This window comes from Mercurialis annua, linkage group LG1-X (assembly GCF_937616625.2).
Source record: "Mercurialis annua linkage group LG1-X, ddMerAnnu1.2, whole genome shotgun sequence".
NCBI lineage: Eukaryota > Viridiplantae > Streptophyta > Magnoliopsida > Malpighiales > Euphorbiaceae > Mercurialis > Mercurialis annua.
Window position 1 is genome coordinate 32,889,248 of NC_065570.1, and position 13,584 is coordinate 32,902,831.

Below are 13,584 nucleotides of genomic sequence, written 5' to 3' on the forward strand. Positions count from 1 at the left end.
GGCTTAAATTGCAAAAAAGGTGAAACGCATGGATTTGTTTTCTAACATTTATAAACGTTTGGCTTAAATTGCTAAAAAGGTGAAACGCTTGGATTTGTTTTGTAGCTTTTGTAAACGTTTGGCTTAAATTGCTAAAAAGGGGAAACGCTTGGATTTATTTCGTAACGTTTGTAAACGTTTGGCATAAATTTCTAAAAAGGTGATACATTCTGATTAGTTTTGTAACCTTTGTAAACGTTTGGCTTAAATCGATAAAAAGGCAAAACGTTTGGATTTTTTTTGTAACGTTTGTAAACGTTTGGTTTAAATTTCTAAAAAGGTGAAACGCTTGGATTTGTTTCGTAACGTTTGTAAACTTTTGGCTTATATTGCTAAAAAGGTGAAACGCTTGGATTTGTTTTGTAACGTTTGTAAACGTTTGGCTTACATTTCTAAAAAGGTGAAACGTTTGGATTTGTTTCGTAGCGTTTGTAAACGTTTTGCTTAAATTGATAAAAAAGGCGAAACGTTTGGATTTGCTTTGTACCGTTTGTAAACGTTTCGCTTAAATTGCAAAAAAAGGGGAAATGTTTAGATTTGTTTCGTAACGTTTGTAAACGTATGGCTTAAATCGCTAAAGAGGTGAAACATTTGGTTTTGTTTCGTAACGTTTGTAAACGTTTGGCTTAAATCGCTAAACAGGTGAGACGTTTGGTTTTATTTTGTAACGTTTTTATACGTTTGGATTTGTTTCATAACATTTTAAACGTTTGGTTTTGTTTCTTAATATTTGTAAACGTTTGGCTTCAATCGCTAAAAAGGTGAAATGTTTGGTTTTGTTTCGTAATGTTTCTAAACGTTTCGATTTTTTTGTAAAGTTTGTCTCGTATCATTTTAAACGTTTGTTTCGAACGTTTGTAAACGTTTGGCTTAAATTTCTAGAAAGATGAATCGCTTGGATTTGATTCAATACGTTTGTTAACGTTTGGCTAAAATGCAAAAATGGTGAAACGCTTGGTTTTGTTTAGTAATGTTAGTAAACGGGCTTAAATTGCTAACTATTGGAAACATTTGTATTTTTTTCGTAACGTTTGTAAACGTTAAGCTTCAATCGCTAAAAAGGTGAAACGTTTGTATTTGTTTCGTAACATTTGTAAACGTTTGGCTTAAATCGCTAAAAAGGTGAAACATTTGGATTTGTTTAGTAAAGTTTTAAACGTTAGGCTTAAATTGCTAAACTGGAAAAACATATGAATTTCTTTCATAACGTTTGTAAACGTTTGTCAAAAATTGCTAAAAAGGTGAAATGTTTGGGTTTGTTTGGAAACGTTTGTAGACGTTTGGCTTAAATTGCAAAAAAGTTGAAACGCTTGGATTTGTTTCCTAACATTTATAAACGTTTGGCTTAAATTGCTAAAAAGGTGAAACGCTTGGATTTGTTTCGTAACTTTTGTAAACGTTTGGCATAAATTGCTAAAAAGGTGATACATTCTGATTAGTTTCGTAACCTTTGTAAACGTTTGACTTAAATCGCTAAAAAGGCAAAACGTTTGGATTATTTTCGTAATGTTTGTAAACATTTGGTTTAAATTTCTAAAAAGGTGAAACGCTTGGATTTGTTTCGTAACGTTTGTAAACTTTTGGCTTAAATTGCTAAAAAGGTGAAACGCTTGGATTTGTTTTGTAACTTTTGTAAACGTTTGGCTTACATTGCTAAAAAGGTGAAACGTTTGGATTTGTTTCATAGCGTTTGTAAACGTTTTGCTTAAATTGCTAAAAACGGGAAACATTTGGATTTGTTTTGTACCGTTTGTATACTTTTCGCTTAAATTGCAAAAAAAGGTTAAATGTTTGGATTTGTTTCGTAACGTTTGTAAACGTATGGCTTAAATCGCTAAAGAAGTGAAACGTTTGGTTTGGTTTCGTAACGTTAGTAAACGTTTGGCTTAAATCGCTAAAAAGGTGAGACGTTTGGTTTTGTTTCGTAACGTTTGTATACGTTTGGATTTGTTTCATAACGTATTAAACGTTTGGTTTTGTTTCGTAATATTTGTAAACGTTTGGCTTAAATCGCTAAAAAGGTGAAACGTTGGGTTTTGTTTCATAATGTTTCTAAACGTTTTGATTTGTTTCGTAACGTTTGTCTCGTATCGTTTTAAACGTTTGGTTTTGTTTCGAACGTTTGTAAACGTTTTGTTTAAATTTCTAAAACGATGAATCGCTTGGATTTGATTCCATACCTTTATAAACGTTTGGCTAAAATGTAAAAATTGTGAAACGCTTGGTTTTGTTTAGTAATGTTTATAAACGTTTGGCTTAAATTGCTAAATATGCGAAACGTTTGGATTTTTTTCGTAACGTTTGTAAACGTTAAGCTTCAATCGCTAAAAAGGTAAAACGTTTGGATTTGTTTCGTAATGTTTGTAAACGTCTGGCTTAAATCGCTAAAAAGGTGAAACTTTTGGATTTGTTTAGTAAAGTTTTAAACGTTTGGCTTAAATTGCTAAAATGGAATAACATATGAATTTCTTTCGTAACGTTTGTAAACGTTTGGTAAAAATTTCTAAAAAGGTGAAATGTTTGGGTTTGTCTCGAAACGTTTGTAGACGTTTGGCTTAAATTGCAAAAAAGGTGAAATGCTTGCATTTGTTTCCTAACATTTATAAACGTTTGGCTTAAATTGCTAAAATGGTGAAACGCTTGGATTTGTTTCGTAACTTTTGTAAACGTTTGTCTTAAATTGCTAAAAAGGGGAAACGCTTGGATCTATTTTGTAACTTTTGTAAAAGTTTGGCATTAATTGCTAAAAAGGTGGTACATTCTGATTAGTTTCGTAACCTTTGTAAACGTTTGGCTTAAATCGCTAAAAAGGCGAAACGTTTGTATTACTTTCGTAATGTTTGTAAACTTTTGGTTTAAATTTCTAAAAAGGTGAAACGCTTGGATTTGTTTCGTAACGTTTGTAAACTTTTGGCTTAAATTGCTAAAAAGGTGAAAGGCTTGGATTTGTTTTGTAACTTTTGTAAACGTTTGGCTTACATTGCTAAAAAGGTGAAACGTTTGGTTTTGTTTCGTAGCGTTTGTAAACGTTTTGCTTAAATTGCTAAAAAGGGGAAACGTTTGGATTTGTTTTGTACCGTTTGTAAACGTTTCGCTTAAATTGCAAAAAAACGTGAAATGTTTGGATTTGTTTCGTAACGTTTGTAAACGTATGGCTTAAATCGCTAATACGGTGAAACGTTTGGTTTTGTTTCGTAACGTTTGTAAACGTTTGGCTTAAATCGCTAAAAAGGTGAGACTTTTGGTTTTGTTTCGTAACGTTTGTTTACGTTTGGATTTGTTCATAACGTTTTAAACGTTTTGTTTTGTTTCATAATATTTGTAAACGTTTGGCTTAAATCGCTAAAAAGGTGAAACATTTGGTTTTGTTTAGTAATGTTTCTAAACGTTTCGATTTGTTTCGTAACGTTTGTCTCGTATCGTTTTAAACGTTTGGTTTTGTTTCAAACGTTTGTAAACGTTTGGCTTAAATTTCTAAAAAGATGAATCGCTTGGATTTGATTCGATACGTTTGTAAACGGTTGGCTAAAATGCAAAAATGGTGAAACGGTTGGTTTTGTTTAGTAATGTTTGTAAACGTTTGGCTTAAATTGCTAAATATGTGAAACGTTTGGATTTTTTTCGTAACGTTTGTTAACGTTAAGCTTCAATCGCTAAAAAGGTGAAACGTTTGGATTTGTTTCGTAACGTTTGTAAACGTTTGGCTTAAATCGCTAAAAAGGTGAAACGTTTGGATTTGTTTAGTAAAGTTTTAAACGTTTGGCTGATTTTGCTAAAATGGAAAAACATATGAATTTCTTTCGTAACGTTTGTAAATGTTTGGCAAAAATTGCTAAAAAGTTGAAATGTTTGGGTTAGTTTCGAAACGTTTGTAAACGTGTAATACCCCGTGTTTTTCTGACTCGATTCGAAGGTTGGTTGACCGTATAATGTTCGGTTTAGGTTGAACACTAGCCGTGTTTTCACTTCGGTTTGTGCATGTGTTTTGGTGTCGGTTTGGTTCACACTTGTGTGTGCGATTGGCGGATCGTATCGTAGATTTCGGGACGTGTTCGGACATGTTTTAAGTCGGTTTTAAGGCCTTGACTGGACCTAGGACCGGACCTACTGAGTAGAACCGGTTTGGAGGTCCGGTTTGCTCAGTTTTGCTGAGCAGAGGGTAAACCGGTTCTCTGACCGGTTCTACCCAGTAGAACCGGCCAGAGGGCCGGCTTACTTTTGGCATGGCCGGTTCATTGACCGGTTCTGCCTAGTAGTTGAAAAATATTTATTGTTTATAGTTGAAAAATATTGAAGGTTTATATTTTGTTTAATCAAGTAATCGTTTGGATCAACGAACTGTTGGATTTAAAATTTTGCGCATATATGTGTGGTGACAATTTGAGTTGTTGATTTATATGAGTGGTAGTTTTGAGTTATCATTCCAGGAGCAATCTATTAAGTTAGTGGTTACGCAAGTGCGTAGGTAGATGAGTGAAGGTATGCCTATGGTTTCAGTTTATTCGGATTTATAGTTAGGGAGAATACTTAGGGGACGGAGTCCATTATGTGGAATTGTTATATTTCATTCCTTGAGGTACGTTGAGTTTAGCGTTGCTTCGAATGTTCGATGTTAGTTTAGTACTTTGGATTTGTGTTATATGTTTTACTTGGGGTGCTTTGTGCGCGTATATCGTGCTTTGTGCTTGTTTTCGTTGTGTTAAAATCGAGGACGATTTTGTTTTTAAGTTGGGGAGAATGTAATACCCCGTGTTTTTCTGACTCGATTCGAAGGTTGGTTGACCGTATAATGTTCGGTTTAGGTTGAACACTAGCCGTGTTTTCACTTCGGTTTGTGCATGTGTTTTGGTGTCGGTTTGGTTCACACTTGTGTGTGCGATTGGCGGATCGTATCGTAGCTTTCGGGACGTGTTCGGACATGTTTTAAGTCGGTTTTAAGGCCTTGACTGGACCTAGGACCGGACCTACTGAGTAGAACCGGTTTGGAGGTCCGGTTTGCTCAGTTTTGCTGAGCAGAGGGTAAACCGGTTCTCTGACCGGTTCTACCCAGTAGAACCGGCCAGAGGGCCGGCTAACTTTTGGCATGGCCGGTTCATTGACCGGTTCTGCCCAGTAGAACCGGCCAGTGAACCGGGTCACAACGGGAAAGCTTATAAAAGCCCCGTTTCTGAAACCTAATCAGCCCCCACTTTTTCCTAAAACCCTAATCACGATTCTAATTCATTCCCAACTGATTTCCTACCTTTCCTTGGTGATTTAGACATTCAGTAAGTGTTCTAGACCTATCCTTTGTTGTTTAATTCATCGATTTCCTTGTCTATTTGAATTGGATTCATTAGTTATGGCGTTTGGTTGATTGAAGGCTTGTTCTAATCAAATATATTATGGGTTCTCTTCCCTTGGTTGTTCTTAATCTATTCCAAAAGGTTAGTGGCTCTAAATCTTTGTTATAGTTTGTGGAGATTGCTAGATGATGTGTTAATTCAATACTTTGGGTAGCTTGGCTTACATTTCTGTTTGCCTTGATTCTAAAATCTGTAAATGTTAATTGGTGTGGTTATTGTCTTGTTTTTGTCACTAATACATTGGGTGGATTGATTTGCTTAAGATAATTGATTTCGTTTTAACAGTGGGGCTCAACAAAAAAAAACAATTGAATATTTTTTTGGTTGACTTTAAATTTCAAAATGAATTTGAAGCGTACTCTTGAAAGGTGACATATTACAGGTTGACTTTGTTACAAATTCAAAACTGGTTGTAGCACATTTTGATCTTGCCATTTAAGTATGTTGGTTTAATTGGCTGTATGGCACACTCGGATGGTTTTAGAATTGTAGAATTCGTGATCTCTTGATTTGTATTTGCGTTGTTTACCTCGCAAGTTTAGTTGATTTATGTTGGTTGAGTTTGTTTTATCTCGTTGTGCAGAGTAGCATGTGAGGTAATTATTTTCATGTGTTCGTTTGGCTTAACCTTGATGTTTGGATCTGATTTGTGGGTCGAGCATTTGTTAGACCCTGTACTGCCTTAGTTTCGGTTAGGGGTTAAGATGGGTTAATGTTTTGTGGGTCGAGATCTTTGGGTTTTGATATGGAAAAATGAGTAAAGTGTTTTTGAAAAGATTGGCGATATTTGTATATCAGAGAAAAATATATTTTAGAAATTCTTATCCGAGGAGATAGATAGGTGTATCTTGTAATGCTAGTGCTTCTCATCAAGTTGGATAATATGATGCGGAAATTGATGGTAAGTTTTTTTTTGTAGAAGCATATATGATGTATTGTTTTCCTTAAATTAAATTTCAGTTTGATTGGAGTTTATCGAGTATTATTTTATTCATAAGAGATTTTAAAGGAGTTATCGGTTTGAAATGTTATGTTAGTATCATATGATTTGGTAGTTTGCGAGTATGAAATTTGAAGTAATATTTTGAGGTTATCGAGTGCACGTCTCACAGAGTGTAACGTCTAGCAAATGTTTTATCAAGAAATTGATTTTGAATGAAAATTTGTAGAAGTATTTGAAATATTTTTATCACGTAATTGTGTCCAGACATATCATGAACATGCGTTTTTGTATGTCACGAATAGGAAATTGCATTGAGCACTGAGTATGTTCACTAAGTAAAAAAAATATTAATAATTGATACATGTATAATAGTACATGCATCACGTGCATAGAAAAGTTTAGAGTTGGATGCAACTTTTTGGGGATGAGAGATTTCATCACCCTGGCGCACAATAGTGTAAAAAGGGATTTTATCGATAAAGTGTTTTTATGAAAGACGTTTTGAAACGAACTCGCGAGTCACATTGTGATAAATGTATTTATAAAGTTGTTGGATTTCAAATCATTTTAAAACTGTTACCGAAAGGTAGCTAGGCAAATACTCTGTGATTATGGTGGTGAATTAAGGACGATTACGTTATGAGTGATTGATCTGTAGTATCAAAAATTTGGTGCTTTATAGGGAGTAAGAATGAATATAAAGGTTGCACTCGAGTTGTTGTTGCTATAAATGTGATAGGATTTTGAGGTCGGATTGAAAGGCTTATGTGTTAGCTTTCAATTTATGATTTGAGGTTATTAGATTAAGGGATTTGGTTATGCTCGTCGTATGTGTTTACGCCGTGATTTTAAAAGAAGTTTGTTTTTACATAATTCGTGTTTGTATAAATGTTTTGGTATACTCGTATAAAAATATTGTGTGGAAGAAGATATTTTCTTTACAAATATTTTCTATTTTGATAAAGGGATAAATTTTTATCAAGCATTGATTTAAGAGAATAATAATTATGTTAGTTGAACTATTTTATATATTTGCAAACTTATATTGAAAGTAAGGTGTAACTGCGGAATTCAAAATACGAATGTTTTGAAACTTTTATTGTGTTTACAAAATTAGAGGTTTTCGAACGGTAAAAGAATTTTGTTCTATGTATATAAAGAGAGGTATAAGATGTAAACGTTTTTAAAAGAGAAGTGGAAAATATAAATATAATATTTTGTGTTTGGAAATTTTGTTTTCATATAAGTTTGACTTGAGCATAACCAATGACCCAGTTGCTAGTGAATTTGATCTAGGTGATATCCTGGTTGCAAGATTACAATTACATTTGGTAAGATGATTTTGAGAATTTGAGTTAGGTTCGGATTTACGAGTTAGCTCATCCGAGAATCGTGATTAGTAGGTTTCAACAATAAAGGTTGGTTGGTCGATACTATTGATTGGGATTTTTGTTGTTTAAAGTTGGATATCGTTTTATTTGATTGTTGAACCTTTTGTGTGCGGCATAAAATTTGGTTTGTGCAAAATTTGTATGTATGTTGGTGTTTAATTACCTTGGGTAACTTCGGCATGTATGCTTTCTTATTGTATGAGTGGAAGGATCTATCTGAATGAGTCAATTTGTATGTAACTTGAAGATTTCGTTGTCATAAGTTAAAATGGTATATTCTTTGGAATGTCATACGTGTTTAATAATTTGTTAAGGTTGATGGTCTTTTCGAGCTTAGTCCTTGTCGTGTGTACAACTCGATTTTGATGATGTTTTAAAGTTGGCTAATATATATTGGCGAGAACCTTATCTAGTTAATTTTGAACTAGATCGTTTGTTTGATATAACGAGTTTATTTAAATGCTTCGATGTGGGATAATAGGTGTTGATATGTTAAGTAAGTGGCGAGGGTTGCATGGTGTCATTAATGGGGATTTCAAAGTTTCCATTTTGAAGTGTTGGATTTTGGTATTGTAGGAATTACGATTTGAGTTTCGGATTGTCCTTGCACCTTGTTAAGGTTGTTATTATAGCTGTTAGACCTCGAGCGGGTCCTGGTAACCTCCCTTGTGAGCATATTTATTGTTTATAGTTGAAAAATATTGAAGGTTTATATTTTGTTTAATCAAGTAATCGTTTGGATCAACGAACTGTTGGATTTAAAATTTTGCGCATATATGTGTGGTGACAATTTGAGTTGTTGATTTATATGAGTGGTAGTTTTGAGTTATCATTCCAGGAGCAATCTATTAAGTTAGTGGTTACGCAAGTGCGTAGGTAGATGAGTGAAGGTATGCCTATGGTTTCAGTTTATTCGGATTTATAGTTAGGGAGAATACTTAGGGGACGGAGTCCATTATGTGGAATTGTTATATTTCATTCCTTGAGGTACGTTGAGTTTAGCGTTGCTTCGAATGTTCGATGTTAGTTTAGTACTTTGGATTTGTGTTATATGTTTTACTTGGGGTGCTTTGTGCGCGTATATCGTGCTTTGTGCTTGTTTTCGTTGTGTTAAAATCGAGGACGATTTTGTTTTTAAGTTGGGGAGAATGTAATACCCCGTGTTTTTCTGACTCGATTCGAAGGTTGGTTGACCGTATAATGTTCGGTTTAGGTTGAACACTAGCCGTGTTTTCACTTCGGTTTGTGCATGTGTTTTGGTGTCGGTTTGGTTCACACTTGTGTGTGCGATTGGCGGATCGTATCGTAGCTTTCGGGACGTGTTCGGACATGTTTTAAGTCGGTTTTAAGGCCTTGACTGGACCTAGGACCGGACCTACTGAGTAGAACCGGTTTGGAGGTCCGGTTTGCTCAGTTTTGCTGAGCAGAGGGTAAACCGGTTCTCTGACCGGTTCTACCCAGTAGAACCGGCCAGAGGGCCGGCTAACGTTTGGCATGGCCGGTTCATTGACCGGTTCTTCCCAGTAGAACCGGCCAGTGAACCGGGTCACAACGGGAAAGCTTATAAAAGCCCCGTTTCTGAAACCTAATCAGCCCCCACTTTTTCCTAAAACCTTAAACACGATTCTAATTCATTCCCAACTGATTTCCTACCTTTCCTTGGTGAATTAGACATTCAGTAAGTGTTCTAGACCTATCCTTTGTTGTTTAATTCATCGATTTTCCTGTCTCTTTGAATTGGATTCATTAGTTATGGCGTTTGGTTGATTGTAGGCTTGTTCTAATCAAATATATTATGGGTTCTCTTCCCTTGGTTGTTCTTAATCTATTCCAAAAGGTTAGTGGCTCTAAATCTTTGTTATAGTTTGTGGAGATTGCTAGATGATGTGTTAATTCAATACTTTGGGTAGCTTGGCTTACATTTCTGTTTTGCCTTGATTCTAAAATCTGTAAATGTTAATTGGTGTGGTTATTGTCTTGTTCTTGTCACTAATACATTGGGTGGATTGATTTGCTTAAGTTAATTGGAGGATTAATGCTTTGGGTAATGTTTTGAATTGAAATTCTTGTTTTAAGCTTTTATTAAAATCTGGAAATCTTTGAGTAAATAAATCATAGGTTGTAGATGTTAATCAATACATTGGGTGGGTTAAAGGAATTGTGCTTATGACATCGTACTATCAATTGATTAACATTGTTGGATTAAATTCTGTTTTGAACTTTAAGCTAAAAGCTGGAAATCTCCTTTGAAGGGTAAATAGGTTAATAACTAGCAACTAATACATTGGTGGATTTGTGATAATTTGACTAAGGCTTAATCGTAGGTGAATTAAGGTTTTACAAAGGTTTAATTTGCTGTTTTGAATTGTTAACCTTGCTAGAAATTATTTGCAAATGTTAGTTTAAAGCATTTGAGATGTTACTTGGGTGTTATTGAATTAAAGGCTTAGCAAACGTTGTGGCTTGTAATTTGCTCACTTAGGGTGATTGTAACCAAGCTACTAAGGGCTGGAAAGTGTTTTAAAATAATGATTTAATCTCGTTACAAACGTTAGCTTATCCTAGATTGTGGTTAACATGGGTTAAGTAATGAGATATAAGGCATGTAAGGTGTTAAATGGTTATTTTGCGTTCGGTCAACCTATTTTAGGTTCAAGATGAACTTGAAAGGTGTTGAATCTAATCGAGTCTATTTAAGTGATATATTTAAGTGTATGTACCTTGGGTGTTACTTGCCAAGTGTTGGCAAGCTTGTTTGGCTAAATTATGTTTTGGAATTATTAAGTTAGGGTATGAGTTCTTATTAAAATAACTTTTGTTTCATTTAAGATTTGATTTAAGACTTTGGTTTTCACTTTGGTTTATGGATGGGTCGGGTTAGACGTGGTCTCCCGACATGTGATGTTGAGCTATACTGCAGTTAAGGCTAACACACTACTTTGGGAAATCTTTTGATTTTAAATAAAGTATTTAAGCTATGAAAGGACTTTGGTTTTATTTTAAAGATAAGAACTCACCTAAACTTAATTTGTCTAACTTTGTTATTTGGTTTGAATGAAATATTTTGGATATACATTGGTTGTACTTGGTCACCTTGGTTGATTCTTTGGTTGTGTTCGAGATGCTAGTCCTATATGGTGTCTAGTATTCTTAGAGTTAGGGCTTGTTCGAATTTTAACTCGTACATTGTTTTAGACCCGTCGACTGCTCGTGCTTCGGAGTCTACGCAGGGTTAGCTGTTTGCCAAGATTTCACGTGGATAAGCAAGCAGTGAGTTTGTAGTGTTATTTACCGCTTTATTAAGTACCGCAATGTTATTTTAGTATATCAAATGTTTATGAACTGTTTTAAGGATTATGGATCTTGATTGAAACGAGCTACTCGATAGGCTTGTATCGAGACTGTGTGTACCGGTAAGTACTTTGGGATTGGCTGACTAATGTCTGGCCTACTTTGGGAATCGATGAGGATTTGTTCCCATCTACTTTGGGTTAAATACTTTGGGATTTCATTTCAATACTGTTTTTCCATAATCGAATATATATTAGTAAAAAAAGGATTTGTTTTAAGGGTTTTAAACTTAATAAATGTAAATAGCATTATGAACTCATCTCAGTATATCTGACCCCGTTGTTTTCCCAATTTTTCCAGGCTAATGATTTGAGAGAGTTGGTCGATCTCCGATTTCTTGATTCCTTCGGAGGTTCTTTTGTTTAATAAGCTAGTCAACTGTTTTATATTCTTAGACCGCAGTAGAACTAGTATGTCGTTTGTGATTATCTTATACTTTGGTTTGTCGGAGTGGTCCGACTATTTATTATCGGTGTTGGCATGTTATACATTGAATTTGATTTATATAAGGCTTGCTTTAAGTCTCGGATTCTAGCCGAGCATTTCAGACATTTAAGTTATTATATAAGTATTATATAAACTGCTAGACTTAGGTTGGAGTCTCGGTTGCCCCCGAGCAGTGGTTTTCTTGCAGGTTTAATTTGTATTTAAGGTTATCCGCAAGGCTTGCTACGGGTTTTGGTACGACCATACCCATACCCTAGCGCCGGTCGCGATCCATGAAATTGGGTCGTGACAAAACGTTTGGCTTAAATTGCAAAAAAGATGAAACGCTTGGATTTGTTTCCTAACATTTATAAACGTTTGGCTTAAATTGTTAAAAAGGTGAAACGCTTGGATTTGTTTCGTAACGTTTGTAAACGTTTGGCATAAATTGCTAAAAAGGGGAAACACTTGGATTTATTTCGTAAAGTTTGTAAACGTTTGGCATAAATTGCTAAAAAGGTGATACATTCTAATTAGTTTCATAACCTTTGTAAACTTTTGGCTTAAATCGCTAAAAAGGCATAAAGTTTGGATTATTTTCGGAACATTTGTAAATGTTTTGTTTAAATTTCTAAAAAGGTGAAACGCTTGGATTTATTTCGTAACGTTTGTAAACTTTTGGCTTAAATTGCTAAAAAGGTGAAACGTTCGGATTTGTTTCGTAACGTTTGTAAACGTTTGGCTTACATTGCTAAAAAGGTGAAACGTTTGGATTTGTTTCGTAGCGTTTGTAAATATTTTGCTTAAATTGCTAAAAAGGGGAAACATTTGAATTTGTTTTGTACCGTTTGTAAACATTTCGCTTAAATTGCAAAAAAAGGTGAAATGTTTTGATTTGTTTCGTAACATTTGTAAACGTTTGGCTTAATTTGCTAAAAAGGTGAAACGTTTGGTTTTGTTTCGTAACCTTTGTAAACGTTTGGCTTAAATCGCTAAAAATATGAAATGTTTGGTTTTATTTCGTAACGTTTGTTATTGTTTTGCTTAAATTATCAAAAAGGAAAAATGCTTGAATTTGTTTTGGAACATTTGTAAACGTTTGACCTAAATTGTTAAAATGGAGAAATGTTTGGATTTGTTTCGTAACATTTGTAAACGTTTGGCTTAAATTGCTAAAATGGGGAAACGTTTTGATTTGTTTCGTAACGTTTGTAAACGTTTGGCTTAAATTGCTAAAAAGGTGAAATGTTTGGTTTTGTTTCGTTTCGTTTGTAAAAGTTCGGCTTAAATCGCTAAAAAGGTTACACGTTTGGATTTGTTTTGTATCGTTTGTAAACGTTCGGCTTAAATTGCTAAAAAGGTGAAACTCTTGGATTTGTTTCGTAATGTTTGTAAATGTTTGGCTTAAATTACTAAAAAGGTGAAATGCTTGAATTTTGTTTTGTTTAGTAATGTTTAGAACATTTGGAAGGGTTTGGCTTAAATCGCTAAAAATGTGAAACGTTTGGATTTGTTTCGTAATGTTTTAAACGTTTTGTTTTTTTGCGTAATGTTTGCAAACGTTTAGCATAAATCGCTAAAAAGGGGAAACATTTGGATTTGTTTTGTAACGTTTGTAAACGTTTGACTTAAATTGCTAAAAAGGCGAAACATTTGGATTTTTTTCATAACGTTTGTAAACGTTTAGCTTAAATCGCAAAAAAGGTGAAATGTTGGTATTTGTTTCGTAATTTTTGTCAACGTTTGGCTTAAATTGCTAAAAAGGTGAAACGTTCGAAATTTCGTAACGTTTATAAACATTTGGCTTAAATTGCAAAAATGGTGAAACGCTTGGATTTGTTTAGTAATGTTTGTAAACGTTTGACTTATATTGCTAAAAGGGTGAAACATTTGTATATTTTCAGAACATTTTAAATGTTTGGTTTTGTTTCGTAATGTTTGTAAACGTTCGGCTTAAATCCCTAAAAATGTGAAACGTTTCTATTTTTATTGTAACGTTTGTAAACATTTGGTTTAAATCGCTAAAAAGGTGAAACGTTTGGATTTATTTCGTAACGTTTGTAAACATTTGGCTTGAATTGATAAAAAG

The 13,584-nt window shown here is 34.1% G+C and overlaps 1 long non-coding RNA gene across 1 annotated transcript; it reads left to right on the forward strand.

Annotated features, from left to right (window-relative positions):
* The first annotated feature begins 9,333 nt into the window (after positions 1–9,333).
* On the forward strand, positions 9,334–10,983 carry LOC126666155 (uncharacterized). Its single transcript, XR_008790997.1, has 3 exons — positions 9,334–9,396; positions 9,492–9,555; positions 10,914–10,983. It is a non-coding gene; the product is annotated as an uncharacterized LOC126666155 (long non-coding RNA).
* Positions 10,984–13,584: the final 2,601 nt, after the last annotated feature.